The sequence below is a fragment of the Peromyscus maniculatus genome, chromosome 5 (assembly GCF_049852395.1).
Source record: "Peromyscus maniculatus bairdii isolate BWxNUB_F1_BW_parent chromosome 5, HU_Pman_BW_mat_3.1, whole genome shotgun sequence".
Classification (NCBI taxonomy): Eukaryota; Metazoa; Chordata; class Mammalia; order Rodentia; family Cricetidae; genus Peromyscus; species Peromyscus maniculatus.
In genome coordinates this window covers 20,846,432-20,863,612 of record NC_134856.1, presented here as the reverse complement: position 1 = coordinate 20,863,612, position 17,181 = coordinate 20,846,432, and the positions used below count along the sequence as shown (strand labels likewise).

The following is a 17,181-nucleotide window of genomic DNA, read 5'->3' as shown; positions in this document are numbered from 1 at the left end:
TAGTGGCCTCCAACTAAGCACATGTATAGACAGGTGATGGCCAGATGCTACTGCTGAGGAGCCCTGCACACATACACATGTGCACACACTTCAGACACACATGTGTATATACATAAATGCACTTGCAGCTTACCAGTGGTATATCAGTTTGATTTCCTGCTTGTGGAGGGAGGGTAATTATGAAAGGAATAACCATGTCCCAGGGCCTTTAAAACTCATTCCAGAGGGCTAGAGAGATGACTCAGAGGTTAAGAGCACCTCTTCCAGAGGTCCTGAGTGAAGTGAAGCATCACACCTGGGGACAGTAAGTGACTAGGCAGCCTGAACCACCATAAACCAGCTACTGTCACTAAACCGTAACACTGGGCACACTCGCCAACACTCCGTCATAAAACAGCAGCAATTAGACAACCCCAGCAGGACCAGGAAGCATTCTTTTTATTTTAATATGGAAAGCTTCATGAGTTTGTGTGTTATCCTTGTGCAGGGGCCATGCTAATCTTCTCTGTATCATCCCAGTTGTAGCATATGTGCTGCTGAAGCGAACATCAGAATGTGTTCTTAAAAACACAAGTAAGAAGAGTTAGTGAAAACAAGCTCTTAATCAAGAGCTTAGAACAGGGACGCCTTTAATCCCAACACCTGGGGAAGAAGCCGTCTCCCTGGGGTGAGACCAGAACGGATCTGAACACTCTGTCTGAGGCCAACCCAGGGTCCAGCTGCCGATCCTATGAAACCCAACAACTTGGAGGTGTTGGTGAGACTACCCTGCTCAGCTGAAATCCATCCAGGAGAGGATTCAGAATCCTACAGTTTGAAGTCTGAGGAAACAAGATCAGCTGAGGAGTTGACGAATGAGCAAAATGTGACCTGAGAACACAAAAGAAGAAGCTGCCCAGCCACCCAACCAGATCACTAGAATCTTAAGTATACACTTCACCTACTGAGAACAGATAAGCTCCCATCTACAGATCTACAGATCAGGTCTCTAGCCCCTAGGCCCTACCCATCAGAGTCCCAGCAACCAGACAGCTACCTTTCCCTGCTCCACCATCAACCTCCCCCCCAAAAACAAAAAATAAACATAAAAAACTAACCCCTACGAACCTAACAACCACTGAAACCATAAGCACACCCTACACCAACTGGGAACAACTGCTCCCACACACAGAACCCACTAACACTGATTTGACTAAGCTGCTCCCAAAGAAACAGAGCCCAACAGCAACAATTTAACCAAGAACTCCTAGTGAACCAAGACTAACAATTAGAACAAGAGAGGCGCCTTCAGACACAGACACTGCCTGAAGAGATGAGTAGATGCCAGTGCAAAAATACAGGCAACAACATAAAGATCTATATGACAACATCAGAACCTAGTGATTCTATACCTGCAAGATCTGAACATACCGAGACAGAAGAAACAGAAGAAATCAACCCTAAAAATGACTTTAAGAAGATAATAGAGGCCTTTAAAGAAGAAATAAAAATTTCCCTTAAAAAGGAAATAAAAAATTCCCTTAAAAAGGAAATAAAAAATTCCCTTAAAGAGAAAATGAAAAACTCCCTTAAAGAGGAAATAAAAAACTCCCTTAAAGAAATGAAAGAAAAAACAAACAAAAAATTGGAAGAAATCAAAGAGAGCCAAGAAAAAGTAATTAAACAGATGAAGGAAACAATCCAAGATTTGAAAAATGAAATTGAGACAATAAAGAAAACACAAACTGAGGGAATGCTGGAAATAGAAAACTTGACTAAATGAACAGAAACTACAGAAACAAGCATAACCAACCGAATGCAAGAGATGGAACAGAGAATCTCTGACACTGACTACACAATAGAGAAAATAGATTTGTCAGTGAAAGAAAACACTAAAGACAAAAAAGTCGTAACACAAAACAGCCAAGAAATTTGGGACACCATGAAAAGACCAAACCTAAGAATAATAGGGATAGAAGAAGGAGAAGAATACCAACTCAAAGGCACAGAAAATATATTCAACAAAATCATAGAAGAAAACTTTCCTAACCTAAAGAAAGCAATACCTATGAAGATACAAGAAGCTTACAGAACACCAAATAGGCTGGATCCAAAAAAAAGTCTCCTCGCCATATAATAATCGAAACACTAAACATACAGAACAAAGAAAAAATATTAAGAGCAGCAAAGGAAAAAGACCAAGTAACATATAAAGGCAAACCCATCAGAATAACACCAGACTTCTCAATAGAGACTATGAAAGCTAGAAGGTCCTGGACAAAACTTATGCAGACACTAAGAGACCACAGATGCCAGCCCAGACTATTATACCCAGCAAAACTCTTAATCACCATAGACGGAGTAAACAAAATATTCCATGATAAAACCAGATTTAATAAATACCTGTCCACAAATCCAGCCCTACAGAAAGCACTAGAAAGAAAAATCCAACCTAAAGAAGCCAAACACACCCATGAAAACTCAGGGAATAGATAATCCCACACCAACATACACCAAAGAAGGACAACACAACCACAAAAGTAACAGGAAATAACAATCACTGGTCATTAATATCTATCAATATTAATGGTCTCAACTCACCTATAAAAAGACACAGACTAACAGAATGGATAACAAACGGGATCCAACCATCTGCTGCATACAAGAAACACACTTTAACTTCAAAGACAGACACTACCTCAGAGTAAAGGGCTGGGCAAAGACTTTCCAAGTAAATGGACCTAAGAAACAAGCTGGTGTAGCTATCCTAATATCTAATAAAACAGACTTCAAACTAAAATCAAACAAAATAAATCAGGAAGGACATTACATATTTACCACAGGAAAAATCCACCAAGATGAAGTCTCAATTCTGAACAGACCCTGAGCACAACAATTAAAAGATGGGACCTCTCAAAATTGAGAAGCTTTTGCAGGGCAAAAGACACAGTCAATAAGACAAAAAGACAGCCAACAGAATGGGAAAAGATCTTCACCAACCCCACATCTGACAGAGGATTGATCTCCACAGTATGTAAACAACTCAAGAAACTAGACATCAAAATACTGAACAGTCCAATTAAAAAATGGGCTAAAGAGCTAAACAGAGAATTCACAAAACAAGAATCACAAATGGCTGAAAGACATTTAAAGAAATGCTCAGCATCCTTAGTCATCAGAGAAATGCAAATCAAAACGACTCTGAGATATCACCTTACACCTGTCAGAATGGCTACTATCTAAAACACCAATGACAGTCAATGTTGGAGAGGATGTGGAGCAAAGGGAACACTTCTCCACTGTTGGTGGGAATGTAAATTTGTACAACCACTGTGGAAATCAGTATGGCGGTTTCTCAGAAAATTAGGAATCGAACTACCTCAAGACCCAGCCATCCCACTCTTGGGCATATACCCAAGGACCTACCTGGACTGAGTCTACCAGGTTGATCACAGTCCTCGGGGGAGGCTTTGCCCTGGAGGAGGTGGGAATGGGGGTTGGTTGGGGGTAAGGGGATGGGGTGGGAGGGGGGAGAATAGGGGAACCCGTGGCTGATATGTAGATCTGAATGGTATTGTAAAATAAAATAAAAGAATAAATAAAAAAATAAACAAACTGAAAGAAAAAAACACATGATCATCTCATTAGATGCTGAAAAAGCCTTTGACAAAATCCAACACCCCTTCATGATAAAGGTCTTAGAGAGATCAGGAATACAAGGAACATTCCTAAATATAATAAAGGCAATTTACAGCAAGCCAACACCCAACATCAAATTAAATGGAGAGAAACTCAAAGTGATACCGCTAAAATCAGGAACAAAACAAGGCTGTCCACTCTCCCCATATTTATTCAATATAGTTCTAGAAGTTTTAGCTAGAGCAATAGACAACAAAAGGAGATCAAAGGGATACAAATTGGAAAGGAAGAAGTCAAACTTTCACTATTTGCAGATGATATGATAGTATACATAAGTGACCCCAAAAATTCTACCAGGGAACTCTTACAGTTGATAAACTCCTTCAGTAAAATGGCAGGATACAAGATCAACTCAAAAAAATCAGTAGCCCTCCTATACACAAATGATCAAAGGGCTGAGAAAGAAGTCAGAGAAACATCACCCTTTACAATAGCCACAATTTATGAAATTATAATATAAAATACTTTGGGATAACACTAGTAAACAAGTGAAGGACCTTTTTGATAAGAACTTTAAATCTCTAAAGAAAGAAATTGAAGAAGATATCAGAAAACAGAAAGATCTCCCATGCTCATGGATAGGTAAGATTAACATAGTAAAAATGGCAATCTTACCAAAAGCAGTCTACAGATTCAACACAATCCCCATCAAAATCCCAACACAATTATTCACAGACTTGGAAAAAATATACTCAACTTCATATGGAAAAACAAAAGACCCAGAATAGCTAAAAGAATCCTGTATGATAAAACAACCTCTGGAGGCATCACCATCCCTGACCTCAAGCTCTACTATAGAGCTATAGTAATAGAAAGAGCTTGGTACTGGTATAAAAACCAACATATGGACCAGTGGAATCAAATTGAAGACCCTGACATTAATCCATGCACATATGAACACCTGATTTTTGACAAAGAAGCCAAAACTATACAATGGAAAAAAGAAAGTATCTTCAACAAATGGTGCTGGCATAACTGGATGTCAATATGTAAAAGATTACAAATAGATCCATAACTATCACCATGCACAAAACTCAAGTACCATTTGCTTTTGGGATACCATCTTCCAAGGACTCCAATTTGCAGTAAGGCTCGTTAAGGGAGCGAATGGCCCAGTTGCCTTTAGCCTACTGACTATGGGTGGGTTAGGACTTCTGTTGGTCTTTTCTGTGTTGAAAACACAGATTGCAAGTCCAGCACCACTTTGAGATCTTTGGCAACTCTGCAGCTCACCCACAATAGAGCCTGTATGATAATGATTATTCAGAGACGGGTAATCCATGGGGGGTGCTCACCAACCTAAGACAGAGTTCCTGTGTGGCCTGGGCAGGAATCTCCATGACGGGGAAGGTGAGCTGCTGACGTCCCATGTAACCTAAGACAGAAGCTCATTTTTTAGTAAAAGGGGGCACCTGTAGAGCCCTGGGTAACTGTTGCCTTGCTTGCTGACCTTGACATTGATATCCTCCCTATGCTAATTCCCTGCTGGGTTCCACCCTCCTGAATGCTTAAGGGAAGTTCCTCATCAGTCTATTCTGCATAATGGGCGTTAACAGCTTAGATGCAAGATTGTAAACCTTGGTAGAGAACTTCTGCCCTCCGGGGTTTTCCCATTGTGCTGTAAGCCTGTATTTAAGACCTCCTCCCTCCTTCAATAAATGGCATTGGGCATTAAAAAAAAAAGCAGGCTGAGCAAGCCATAGGAGCAAGACAAAAAAAAAAATAAATAAAACAAACAAAAAACAAAACCCTGACGGATCCTCCCGGCACTCTCTTCCCGCACTCCAGCAACCTGTCGGGTCCTCCCAGCACTCTCTTCCCATACTCCAGCAAGCCATGCTGACTGAACAGCTGGTTCCGCACTGAAAGCAGCCAAGCCCTGACATCTCCACATAATATAGAGGAAAGAATTTATTTCATTTTTTATGTGTGTGTGTGTGCATTGTCTGCAGGAATGTCTGTGCCCGCTGCCCATGGAGGACAGAAGAGGGCACTGGATGAATCTGGAGTTAGGAATGGATGTGAGCTGCCATGTCGTTACTGGGAGCAAACCCAGGTCCTCTGGAAGAGCAGTCAGTGTTAACTCCATCTCCCCAGCCCTGGAGGAAAGAACTTAAAGACTAGGAGGAGAGGGGCACGGGAGTGGATTTTTCGTGTGTTGCTAACCTAGGCGTCAAGTTCTGACTTTATTTCTCCAGATGGGGCCCGAGAAAAGCATTGGTAAAAGAAGTGCTGTGGCCTTCACACTGCTTTAGAGGTCATTTCCTGTGATGTGGCTGCTACTGGAGAGCAGTGTAATGACTATAGGCTCTCTAATCATGGAGAGCAATGTAATGAGTATAGGCTCTCTAATCAGGAGGACAGACACAGAAAAAACCAAGAGGGACACTTCATGGCCCAGAGTATCTCGAGGGAAAGTGGTTACAGTTGTATAGGGCAGCAGGCCTGATAGATACAAAATGACCCAACTTCAGGATGGAAACTAATCAATGGATGCTATTGGCTGGCAAGGGCTGTGAAGGGCATGAGATAAGACTCTGTGTGCAAGCTGCTGTAGTTTGAGTGATGAATGTCTCCCAAAGGACCCTATGTTGAAAGGCTTGGTCTCTAGGATGGTGCTACGGGGCAGTGGTGGTAGGTCCTGAGGACCCGGGGGGCCTGCTCTCAAATGGGCCCCTTCCTGTTATTGTTTGCTCCTTGGCCATGGGATCAGCTGTTTTCTGTGCCGTGTGCATGCTGCTGTGGTTTTATCAGCAGTGTCAGAGGCCTCTGTTATGTAGTGGAATCTACGGGTCCACTCCATCAGCCTTGTCATTTGTGAGCTAAGATATGCCCTTTCTCCTTATTAGTTAGTTATCTGGGGATTTGTTATAGTGACAGGAGGCTGACCGACACTTAACCTAGCAGTTTAGCCTCCTACAATCCGTAGGTGTTAGCAGAAGACATGAAACACAGGCCGAGTTTACTCATAAGACAGCAGTCAGAATGAACAGGAGTGGGCTTGCATTAGTGCCCCTTGTCTTTCAAGTCCCAAAGGTCATGTGAAGAGGCCACTTGTATGCTTCAGGTACAGTGGGCATAGCTGAGAAACTCCAAGCTTAGAACTTCCAGTCTTCTCTGGTGAACCACGAGCTAACCTGACCAACCATGTCCTGGAGGGAGACATTGTCTTCTCTTACACGTTAGGAAAATCTGTGCTCCCTGCCCGAGGCTGTCTATAAACACCCCTGAAAAAATACTCTAGAATAAAAGCTGATAGAACCCAGGTAACATTGTCCTGGGAATTGCCTCCCAATAAGAATTAAACTAGCCTAACTGGACATATAACCCAAGTAGTAAAACTAGGACTAAAACTAGAGTGCGCCCGCTGCGCAGGCGGCGTCTACGTGTCCCTCTCGGCGCTCCGTAGCCGCGCCGGCGCCAAGATGGCGGCGCTGACGGATGCTTGGCCGCCGCGCCGAGGGCCACGGGAGCCGGAGCGGAGCTACAGAGGCTAAGGCCTCAGAGCCTCGCTGGAGGCCGCTTCCACCGTCGGGCCTCGGCTTGTGGCCGCGCCGGCCCCGACCTCGGAGGAAGCCTGGGCCGGCCGGACATGGTGCGAAGAGCGCTGCACTGCTGCTGCTGCCGCTGCGCTGCCGCTGCCGCTGCCGCTGCCGCTGCCGCTGCCGCTGCCGCTGCCGCTGCCGCTGCCGCTGCCGCTGCCGCTGCCGCTGCCGCTGCTCCTGAGCTCGCGGGCCGCACCCGGCTCGCACGTCCAGCAGGAAGATGTTCTCGGCGTTGAAGAAGCTGGTGGGGTAGGAGCAGGCCCCGGGCCGGGACAAGAACATCCCCGCCGGGCTGCAGTCCATGAACCAGGCGCTGCAGAGGCGCTTCGCTAAGGGGGTTCCATACAACATGAAGATTGTGATCCGGGGTGACAGGAACACTGGCGAGACGGCTCTGTGGCATCGACTGCAGGGCAAGAAATTTGTGGAAGAATACATCCCCACCCAGGAAATCCAAGTCACCAGCATCCACTGGAACTACAAAACCACTGATGATGTAGTGAAAGTTGAAGTCTGGGATGTAGTTGACAAAGGAAAATGTAAAAAACGAGGTGACGGCTTGAAGACGGAGAATGACCCCCAGGAGGCAGAGTCTGAAATGGCTCTGGATGCTGAGTTCCTGGACGTGTACAAGAACTGTAATGGGGTGGTCATGATGTTTGACATCACTAAGCAGTGGACCTTCAACTATGTTCTCCGGGAGCTTCCCAAAGTGCCAACCCATGTGCCGGTGTGCGTGTTGGGCAACTACCGTGACATGGGTGAGCATCGAGTCATTCTGCCAGATGATGTGCGTGACTTCATTGACCACCTGGACAGACCTCCAGGTTCTTCCTATTTTCGATATGCTGAGTCTTCCATGAAGAACAGCTTTGGCCTAAAGTACCTGCATAAGTTCTTCAACATCCCATTTTTGCAGTTACAGAGGGAGACACTGCTGAGGCAGCTGGAGACAAACCAACTAGACATTGATGCCACACTGGAGGAGCTATCAGTGCAGCAGGAAACCGAGGACCAGAACTACAGCATCTTCCTTGAAATGATGGAGGCTCGAAGTCGAGGCCATGCATCCCCTCTGGCAGCCAATGGGCAGAGCCCATCCTCAGGCTCCCAGTCGCCAGTTGTGCCTCCAAGTGCTGTGTCCACAGGGAGCTCCAGCCCCAGCACTCCCCAGCCTGCCCCCCAGCTGTCCCTCAGTGTCTCTTCCACCTGTCCCAAAGCACCATCTCCTGTACCCCCTTTGGAGGCCACGCCCTCCTCTGTGCAACCTCCAGTCCCAGCTCCAGCCCAGCGTCGCAGTATCATCTCTCGGCTGTTTGGGACCTCACCAGCTGCAGAAGTGACCCCTTCACCTCCAGAGCCAGCTCCAGCTCTAGAGGCCCCAGCAAGAGTCCAGAACGTTGAGGATTTTGTCCCTGAAGATGGCCTTGACCGAAGCTTCCTGGAAGACACAACCCTGCCTAAAGACAAGAAGAAAATTGGATCCAAAGGCCCACAGCAGGATAGTGACAGTGATGATGGGGAGGCCATAGGAGGGAACCCCATGGTGGCAGGTTTCCAGGACGACGTGGACATAGAAGACCAGCCACATGGCAATTCCCTGCTGTCCTCAGAGCCCATCCCCAGTAAGAACATCAGTCTTTCCAGTGAGGAGGAAGCTGAAGGACCGGCAGGCCACCCCAGAGAGGCTCCTCAGCAGTGCTCAGAGCCTGAGACAAAATGGTCCTCCACCAAGGCCTCACATCCACAAAAGAAGGGAGCTCCCACACGAGCCATACCTTCATGGTCAGATGGTCTCACCGCTGGCTCAGGGCCTGACCTCGGCAGTACCAAGCCCCCCACTGATGGCTCTCATAGACCCCAGGAAGGGAAGGACAAGCAAGTGTCATCAGAAAGTGATCCTGAGGGGCCCATTGCTGCTCAGATGCTGTCCTTCGTCATGGATGACCCTGACTTTGAAAGTGAGGAATCGGACACACAGAGGAGAGCGGATGCGTTCCCAGTAAGAGAAGACCTCTCTGATGTGACTGATGAGGACACTGGCTCTGCCCAGCCACCCCTCCCCTCCAAGCCCCCAGTCCCTGCTTTCAGACTGAAGAATGACTCAGATCTCTTCGGGCTGGGCCTGGAGGAGACAGGACCTAAGGAAAGCAGTGATGAAGATAAAGACAGCAAACTTCCCTCTAAAGAGAAGAAGAAAAAGAAGAAGAAAGGCAAAGAGGAGGAAGAAAAGGCTACAAAAAAGAAAAGCAAACACAAGAAGAGCAAGGACAAGGAGGAAGGCAAGGAGGATCGGAGGAAGAAGAGGAAGCCCCCTCGGAGCAAAGAGCAGAAGGCTGCAGATGAGCTGGAAGCCTTCCTGGGGGGTGGGGCCCCTAGCAGCCGCCACCCTGGTGGTGGGGACTATGAGGAACTCTAGGCTTGCCAGAGGCAGTTGATTGTCCTGGGAAGAGGGGAACTGCCAGCGGCTGACTTGGGGAGGCTGCTGCCTATGCACCCACGTTCCCAGGACCACCCTGCCACCTATGTTCCCCAGCCATTGTGTCTGCCCTCGTGTGGTCTGGCCCACTCTACATTGATTTTTGTGCTGGAGACCTTGGTGGTGGTCAGGCCCTGGGGTCAGGCGCTGCAGGTACTGGGCATTAACCCAGCAGAAGCCTGCTCTGCAGGGAGGGAGGGGACAGAACAGAGTTGCAGCTGGTTTGGTGGACCACCTGGCCCTCCCCAGATAGAGCTGCAGCCAGTCCCCGGTGTTTCTCAGGGATGTGCCTGGGGCCGAGAAGGGACCCACCAGGGTCTGTTTACAGAGGCAGGGTGTGGGACTGCTTGGCTTCTCCGATGTCCACCACCCAGCCCACTCCTGCTTGCCTTCCTCAGCTCTCCCAGGGCCATAGCATGGCTTGGGTTGTGGACCTTCTTCCCCATGGATCCAGAGTAGAGCAGGGTCATGCCCTGAGCACAGATGTGTACTCGGGAGGGTGTGGCAGCATCTGCTACTGCAAAGTGGCCAGGCCCCGCACTGGGTAAGGCTGGCAAGAGAACACAATGTACCACCTCTCCTGGGGGAGAGGCACTAACAGCTTTCAGACTGAAGAATGACTCAGATCTCTTCGGGCTGGGCCTGGAGGAGACAGGACCTAAGGAAAGCAGTGATGAAGATAAAGACAGCAAACTTCCCTCTAAAGAGAAGAAGAAAAAGAAGAAGAAAGGCAAAGAGGAGGAAGAAAAGGCTACTTACCTGCAGGCCTGTTGCCACAGCTTCTGCGCTCTGCCATTCCCACCATTCAGAAATTGCACCAACCTTTACAAACAGTGCTATAAGGCCTGATTGCCTGTATGTCAAGAAAAGGTAAATGTGAAATCTAGATCATGAAATGCCAACTGTCTATGCAATTAGGGGCTCGGGAGGGCACTTGGTGTGTAAAGCACTTGCTGCACAAGTGTGAGGACCTGAGTTAGAGTCACAGAAGCCAGGGAAGGCTGGCATGGTGGTGCACATCTGTAAACCTGGCACATGGGTGCTGGGGACCAAACTGTGGTCCTTTGGATACGCGGCACACTCTTTGAACTGCTGAGCCTCTTCTCCAGCCCCAAAGGCATCTTCCTAGTTCAGGCTGGCCTTGAGTGGTAGTCCTGCCTCAGTCTCCCAAGAGCTGGGATTACAGACAGGCACCACTGAGCCTGGCATTGTATTCACATTATTTAAAAAACTCCCTTAACCAACAGTTTTATTGGCATTTATAAAATGAGAATATTTAAGAGCAAGCAATACTTACAAGAATGAGGCAAAGACTACGAGTTTGACACAAAGAAATTTGCCAACAGGTTGTATAGGGCTGAGCTCTTCCTTTAGTACTTCGTAAAACAGCAGGAGGCAGTACATGGCGAACTAGAAACAAAAGCAACATTCAACATTCTGCAGCAGGAAGACAGTGACAGAACCTTTCCTTAAAGCTGAAACCAGAGTCTACAGTAATGTTCCTGGTGGAGTTTAGGGCTAATCAGCCGATGTTTTAGTGCTTTTAATATGTTGCTGAAGATGCATATATGTGAGATTTCTCAAGAGAGGTATGTAACATTTTTCCTGAATATGTTTCTAAGTGTTCACATACTGGAACTCAAAGCAATAAACAAATGACATGAATGGAAGGTTTCCTTCAGTCAAAGAAAAAGGCAACACAAATTATGGTGGTATTTTATTTGTACTGAAATGTGATTTTAATTGCATGTTAATAAATAAAGTTGCCCGGGGGTCAGAGCTATTAGAGCCATAGCAAGAGCGTGGTGGTGGTGGTGGTGGCGCATGCCTTTAATCCCAGCACTTGGTAGGCAGAGCTAAGTAAGTCTCTGTGTGTTCAGGGATACAGCCAGCATTGGAGACACACGCCTTTAAGACCTGGAGGGCTGAGCTGGGCGGTGGTGGCGCATGCCTTTAACCCAGCACTCAGGAGGCAGAGCCAGGTGGATCTCTGTGAGTTCGAGGCCAGCCTGGACTACCAAGTGAGTCCCAGGAGAGGCGCAAAGCTACACAGAGAAACCCTGTCTCGAAAAACCAAAACCAAAAAAAAAAAAAAAAAGACCTGGAGGGCTGTACTTACAGGCAGTGACGAGGCAGTCATGTGTTTGGTTTACAACCAATGAGAAGGCAGAACAGAAAGACGATCTAAAGACAAACACACAGGAAGTAGCTCTCTTTTGGAGAGGTAGGACCACAGCAGGAGGAAGGTAAGGTTTTAGCTCTGAGCTCTGACCTCTTGGCTTTCTCTTTTACATTGGTTCTGTGTTTCTTTCTTTCTTTCTTTCTTTGGTTTTCCAAGACAGGGTTTCTCTTGTGTAGCTTTGCGCCTTTCCTGGAACTCACTTGGCAGACCAGGCTGGCCTCGAACTGTGTTTCTTATTTAATAAGATGGTTGTTTACATCTACATTTGGCACCCAACATGACAAGAATCCATTAAAAACTGCTTGGCTTGGCAGCAGGTCTGGTTTCCCTGCAAGGGTGGCCGGCTCTCTAGCCCAGGTGGGCGGCTCCCTAGCCCGACCCCAGGTCGACTTGGCCTCAGCCTGGCCAGAGCTTCCGGTCCAGCTGCACTCGACTGTAGCTACAGCTCCTTGCGGCTGAATCGCCAACTCAGGGTAAACATTGAACCAACGAATGTAAATCAACAAGGGACAGACAAGGAAATCCTTTGCCTCAGTTGGGAAAATCCCAGAAGAGCCTCAGGCAGTCCGGCACAGCAAATCCAGTTCAGACCTTTCCTGCAGTCATAGAGGAAACCCCTACTCAGAGCAATTAAATAACCAAATGCTTATTGGAATAAACCAGGCTGCTCAGGGTGATGGAACAGCTGAGACAGAGAGAACAGAAAATTCGTGAGAAACCATGAAGAAAGATTATTGGCAAACTTGTATAAATGAACAAAGACCAAAATTTACAATAATAATAAATGGTGTTTTGCTCTCTGGTCTGGTAGACACAGGTGCTGATGTGGCCATAATTGCACCAGAATTTTGGCATCCAACTTGGCCTCTTCAGGAGGTAAACGTTCAACTGTTAGGAATTAGAACATTACCTCAAGTGAAACAGAGTGCAAGATGGCTCGAATGTATAGGTCCAGAAGGACAGAGAGGAAAATTAAAGCCATATGTTATGGTGATATTTTATTTGTACTGAAATGTGATTTTATTTGTTTGTTAATAAATAAAGTTGCCTGGTGGTAAGAGCTAATAGCAAGCCATAGCAGAAGCTGGCCAGTGGTGGTGCATGCCTTTAATCCCAGTACTTGGGAGGCAGAGCCAGGCGGATCTCTGTGTGTTTAAGGATACAGCCAGCATGGAGACACACACATTTAATCTCAATACCAACTATAGAAGACTTGGAGGTCTGTATAGACAGGCAGTGACAAGGAGATCATGTGGTTGGGTTTACAACCAATGAGAAGGCAGAACAGAAAGTCAATAAAAGGACAGACAGACAGGAATTAGGCCTCTTGCTGAGAGGAAGGACAACAGTGGCAGTGAAGGGTAAGGTTTTTAGCTCTTAGTATTGCTCTGACCTCTTGGGCTATTAACTCTGCATTTGGCTCTGTGTTTCTCATTTAATAAGACTGTTCATCTACAGTTGGCGCCCACGTGGCAAAAATTCATTAAAAACCACTTGGCTTGGCAGCAGGACCAGTTTCCCACCTGGGTGGGTCCGGCTCCCTAGCTCAGGCCTAGCTTGGCTTAGGCCCAACTGACCGTAGCTACGAGCAGGTACTGCAGCTGGAGCTACTTGCTTAAAGCCAGTGCTACAAACAACTCAGCCTGCCCTGCCGAACAGGGCCCCTGCCTGTAAAGCCAACACATGTGGTGGGAGCTTAAGGAAGCCAGAGCCAAGCCTTGACTCGGCTCAAGAGGGAACACGTGGCTGGATTTAAGCTTTAGCCGGCTACGCTTTCTTGTGTTCTCTCTCTCTCTCTCTCTCTCTCTCTCTCTCTCTCTCTCTCTCTCTCTCTCTCTCTCTGTCTCTGTCTCTCTGTCTCTCTCTCTTCACACCTTGGACACTAGGTGGCTGTTTTGAAATTCCCTCGGATTTTTACTGTTTCATGCAGATTTGGTAAGTCACAACATATCAGATATTTTAAATAAAACTATTTAAAAGAGAAATTTTTTCCACATTAAAAATGGGTTTAATGTGCACATTGGAAGAAAATTGGGTTTTGTTTGGAATTTTAGGCAGTCTGACAATGGAAGAACTATATGAGAAGATTACCAAAAATGCGCAGTTTACTATTTCATGCATCACAAAGTTTCAACACAAATTAAACATGTTCCAAATATCTTCCCATTGACTGTATTGTTTTTGCCTAATTTGTTCGTTTCTGTACCTTCCGTCTCCAGTTCCCAACTTCCTAGCCATTTATCTTTTAACCCTGAACGAACGCCTGCAGAGCCTCTTCGTCCTGGGTGCGGCAGATGCCACTTAAGTTCAGCTAAAGTATCTGATTGATAGTAAACAGGCTTTAGATAATGAGTCTCTAGTCATTAAGGTTTAGCTGAACTCAACACACTTTGCTTCGCTCCCTAGAGGCGCCCGCTAGGCTCCACCCAAGTGTCTAGGGAGTGGCCAGGACTCTCGGGCCACCTTCACCGGGTGGTGGTGGTGGTGGTGGTGGTGGTGGTGGTGGTGGTGGGGTCCTTTTGGCTTCGCAGAGGTGGATTGCACAGAGGTGGGCTGCTTATGAGGAGCCCAAGTTCGTTTTGTTTACCTTTTTTAGAAAGATGCGAAGAACTCCCCTGGGAGCGTGGCCAGGGCTCCGTGGAACGGGGCCACAATGGCAACCGCTGGGATAACGGACTCCAGGGGCTCCGGGCTGAGCAGGGCACCCGGCCTTCCCCAGCGCCAGCGCAGCAGGTGGAGCGCTCGAAGTGGCGTCTCCCTCCACCCAGGGCTGATCTCTCTACCCGAGGCTGGCAGAGCCCAATTCCCAAACGTCTAGCTGCTGCACCTCCATGCTTGAACTCAACCTCCAGCCTCACCTGGCCGCACCCAGCTGAACCTTCTGGACTCAGAATCGGGTGCAGCCCGGGCATCCGGACCCGATTCCTCACCCCGGCCCCGCGGTCCACACACCTGTCCTGCGGGCTTGTGTCCGGCAGCGGCAGCTCAGGTGTCCGACTGGCTGCTACTCGGTCCCCTGCGTCTCCCCAGACCGATCCCGCCGGCAGCCGCCCAGCAGCGACTGCTAACTGCGCATGCGCGAGCGGCCGCGCCGGAGGATGCTGTAGCCGCCCGGGTGCGCGAGCCGCCGGCTCAACCGCCGCTCGGGACCCAGCGGCCGCGCGGCGACCCTGGGGTTGCGGTGATCCCAACGTCAGGAGCTCTCTGGAGCTCAAGCTGCCCGCTCTGCAGACTGCTCGGTTCTACGTGTCGCGTCTTAATTGGCTCCTGGATGGACGGACGGACGGACGGACGGACGGATCTAATTTAGTTTAGTTTAGTTTTTCTTTTTTCTTTGTGGTTATTTTGTTCTGTGACGGGTCCAGGCTGGCCTGAAACTAATTGTGGAGCCAACGATGACCTTAAGTTTCTGATCCTCTTTTCTCTGCTTTCTGAACTTCGGACCACAGTACTGTTAATGCAGCACTTGGGATCGAAGCCCTGTTGGTGGGCACTAAACGAGCTCTATCGGCTGCGCCACATCTCACATCCCTTGTCCCCTGAATTTTATCTTAGTCACGGTTTTAGAGGATTGTCAGGATAGGCATGCCAAATTTCATATGGTAGATATTTTTTTCTATATTTCTGTATTTTAACAGCTGAGTGCTCATGATTACCAGTCAGGAAGCTTCCTATTTCATATGTGTTGTGACATGTTAAATGCTAACATTATAAATGAAACTATATATTTTTCATTCTATCAATATTATTAATAATTTTACAGAGACACATAATTGCTTTATTATCTTGAACACTGCTTGAAGGTGTTACTTACTTTTTTCCCTTCTGTATGCTGTCAATTCTGTGTGTGACCAAACTTTGAATCTGTGTAAATATCTTGTTTTCTGTCCATCTATGCTCAGACTGTCTCCTTGATTTAGGATGTGTCAATCATCTTTGCTTGAATCAATTTTACTGTGGTTTCATTACAGTAACTTAACACATTTTCATTATTAGACACAAATATAAATAAATACAAATACATCTTCACTCATGAACCCATCCTGTCTAAGCATAGGTTCATAGAGTCTGTTTTATCCAGTCACTCGCTCAGTTACTGCAGTACCCAAAGTGCCTTAGGTTAACTGAAGGAGGTGTCTTCAAGTCAGTTCTGGTAGTCTTTGGACATGATCCTATCCTTTGTGTGTGTGTGTGTGTGTGTGTGTGTGTGTGCGCGCGCGCGCGCGCGCGCGCTGGGATTAAAGGTGTGCACCACCACTGCCCGGCGATCTTATCCTTTCTTAATTGGTTCTTTGGAATATGTTTTGTATACAATTTGCTGACTTTGGGGATATGCAAACACCCTAGCAACACAATAAGGAACATGTCACTTCCAAAAGCTTTCTTGACCCCATCCCTAGCAACCACAGACTTCTTGTGGAATCTGACAGAAATGGAGCTTAACCAGCACTTCTTTTTCTGGCTCCCTCCAGCCAGCGTGCTGAGATTCATCTGTGTGTCTGGATCCAGTGTTTGCTCCTCCTCACTGCTGCATGGCTTCCCACTGTACTGACATACAACTGTTTACAGATCTCCTTTTAAATGGATGTTTGGATAGCTTCCAATTCAGAGCTACTGTGAATAAAGATGCTGTGGGTGTTCCTAGACAAGTCTCCTCTTCAGCAGCGACTAGCAGCAGAATGGGTGAGATGCTGGAGGGTCTGGGTAGGAAGATGCTTAGCTACTTGTTACAATGTGGCTGTGCCATCTTAAGTTCCCACCGGCAATATGCAAGAGTTCTTGTTGCTCCTCCACTGTTGAACCTGGACCGTCTTTAATCTGAGCCTTTTGGGCAGCCGGTTAACAGGGTCTCATAACTGTTTAAGCACTATGTGGTTGTCTCATACAGTACTAAGTCTGTTCTGTCAGTCAAGTTGTCCTGTATTCTCACAAGCAGTGTAGGAGAGGAAGTACATGTCAAAGAGATACCCGTGCACCCAATCCCTGCAACATCACATTTTTTTCCTGCAGGGTCATGGACTTTTTCTGAGGCTCTGCCCCAAAGCTTCAGCTCCAGCCTCTTTCATGTGTGTATGGAAGACATGTTGAATTATTTCAAATAGCTTTCCAGCTTCTGTGAAAGTAATAAAATGATCTTTTAAAAACTTGCTTATTCAATGTAATAACAAGTTTCCTAACAGGCCCCTAAGGTTCACACACCCTGGATGTAAATACCAGGACAGGCCGTGGTTGGGTGTATATGGACAGCTAATACTGCACTCAGAAATTTTGGACCGGTTAGCATTTGTTGTTATGTA

General features: G+C 47.0%; 1 non-coding gene and 1 pseudogene across 2 annotated transcripts; one reads left to right on the top strand and one right to left on the bottom strand.

Moving 5' to 3' along the window:
- Positions 1 to 442: 442 nt before the first annotated feature.
- Positions 443 to 547, bottom strand: LOC143273659 (U6 spliceosomal RNA). The gene has a single exon (XR_013051841.1). It is a non-coding gene; the product is annotated as a U6 spliceosomal RNA (small nuclear RNA).
- A 6,977-nt stretch (positions 548 to 7,524) lies between these two features.
- Positions 7,525 to 13,297, top strand: LOC143273260 (rab-like protein 6 pseudogene; annotated as a pseudogene). Its single transcript, XR_013051191.1, has one exon. The product of XR_013051191.1 is annotated as a rab-like protein 6 pseudogene (transcript).
- The last annotated feature ends 3,884 nt before the right edge of the window (positions 13,298 to 17,181 follow it).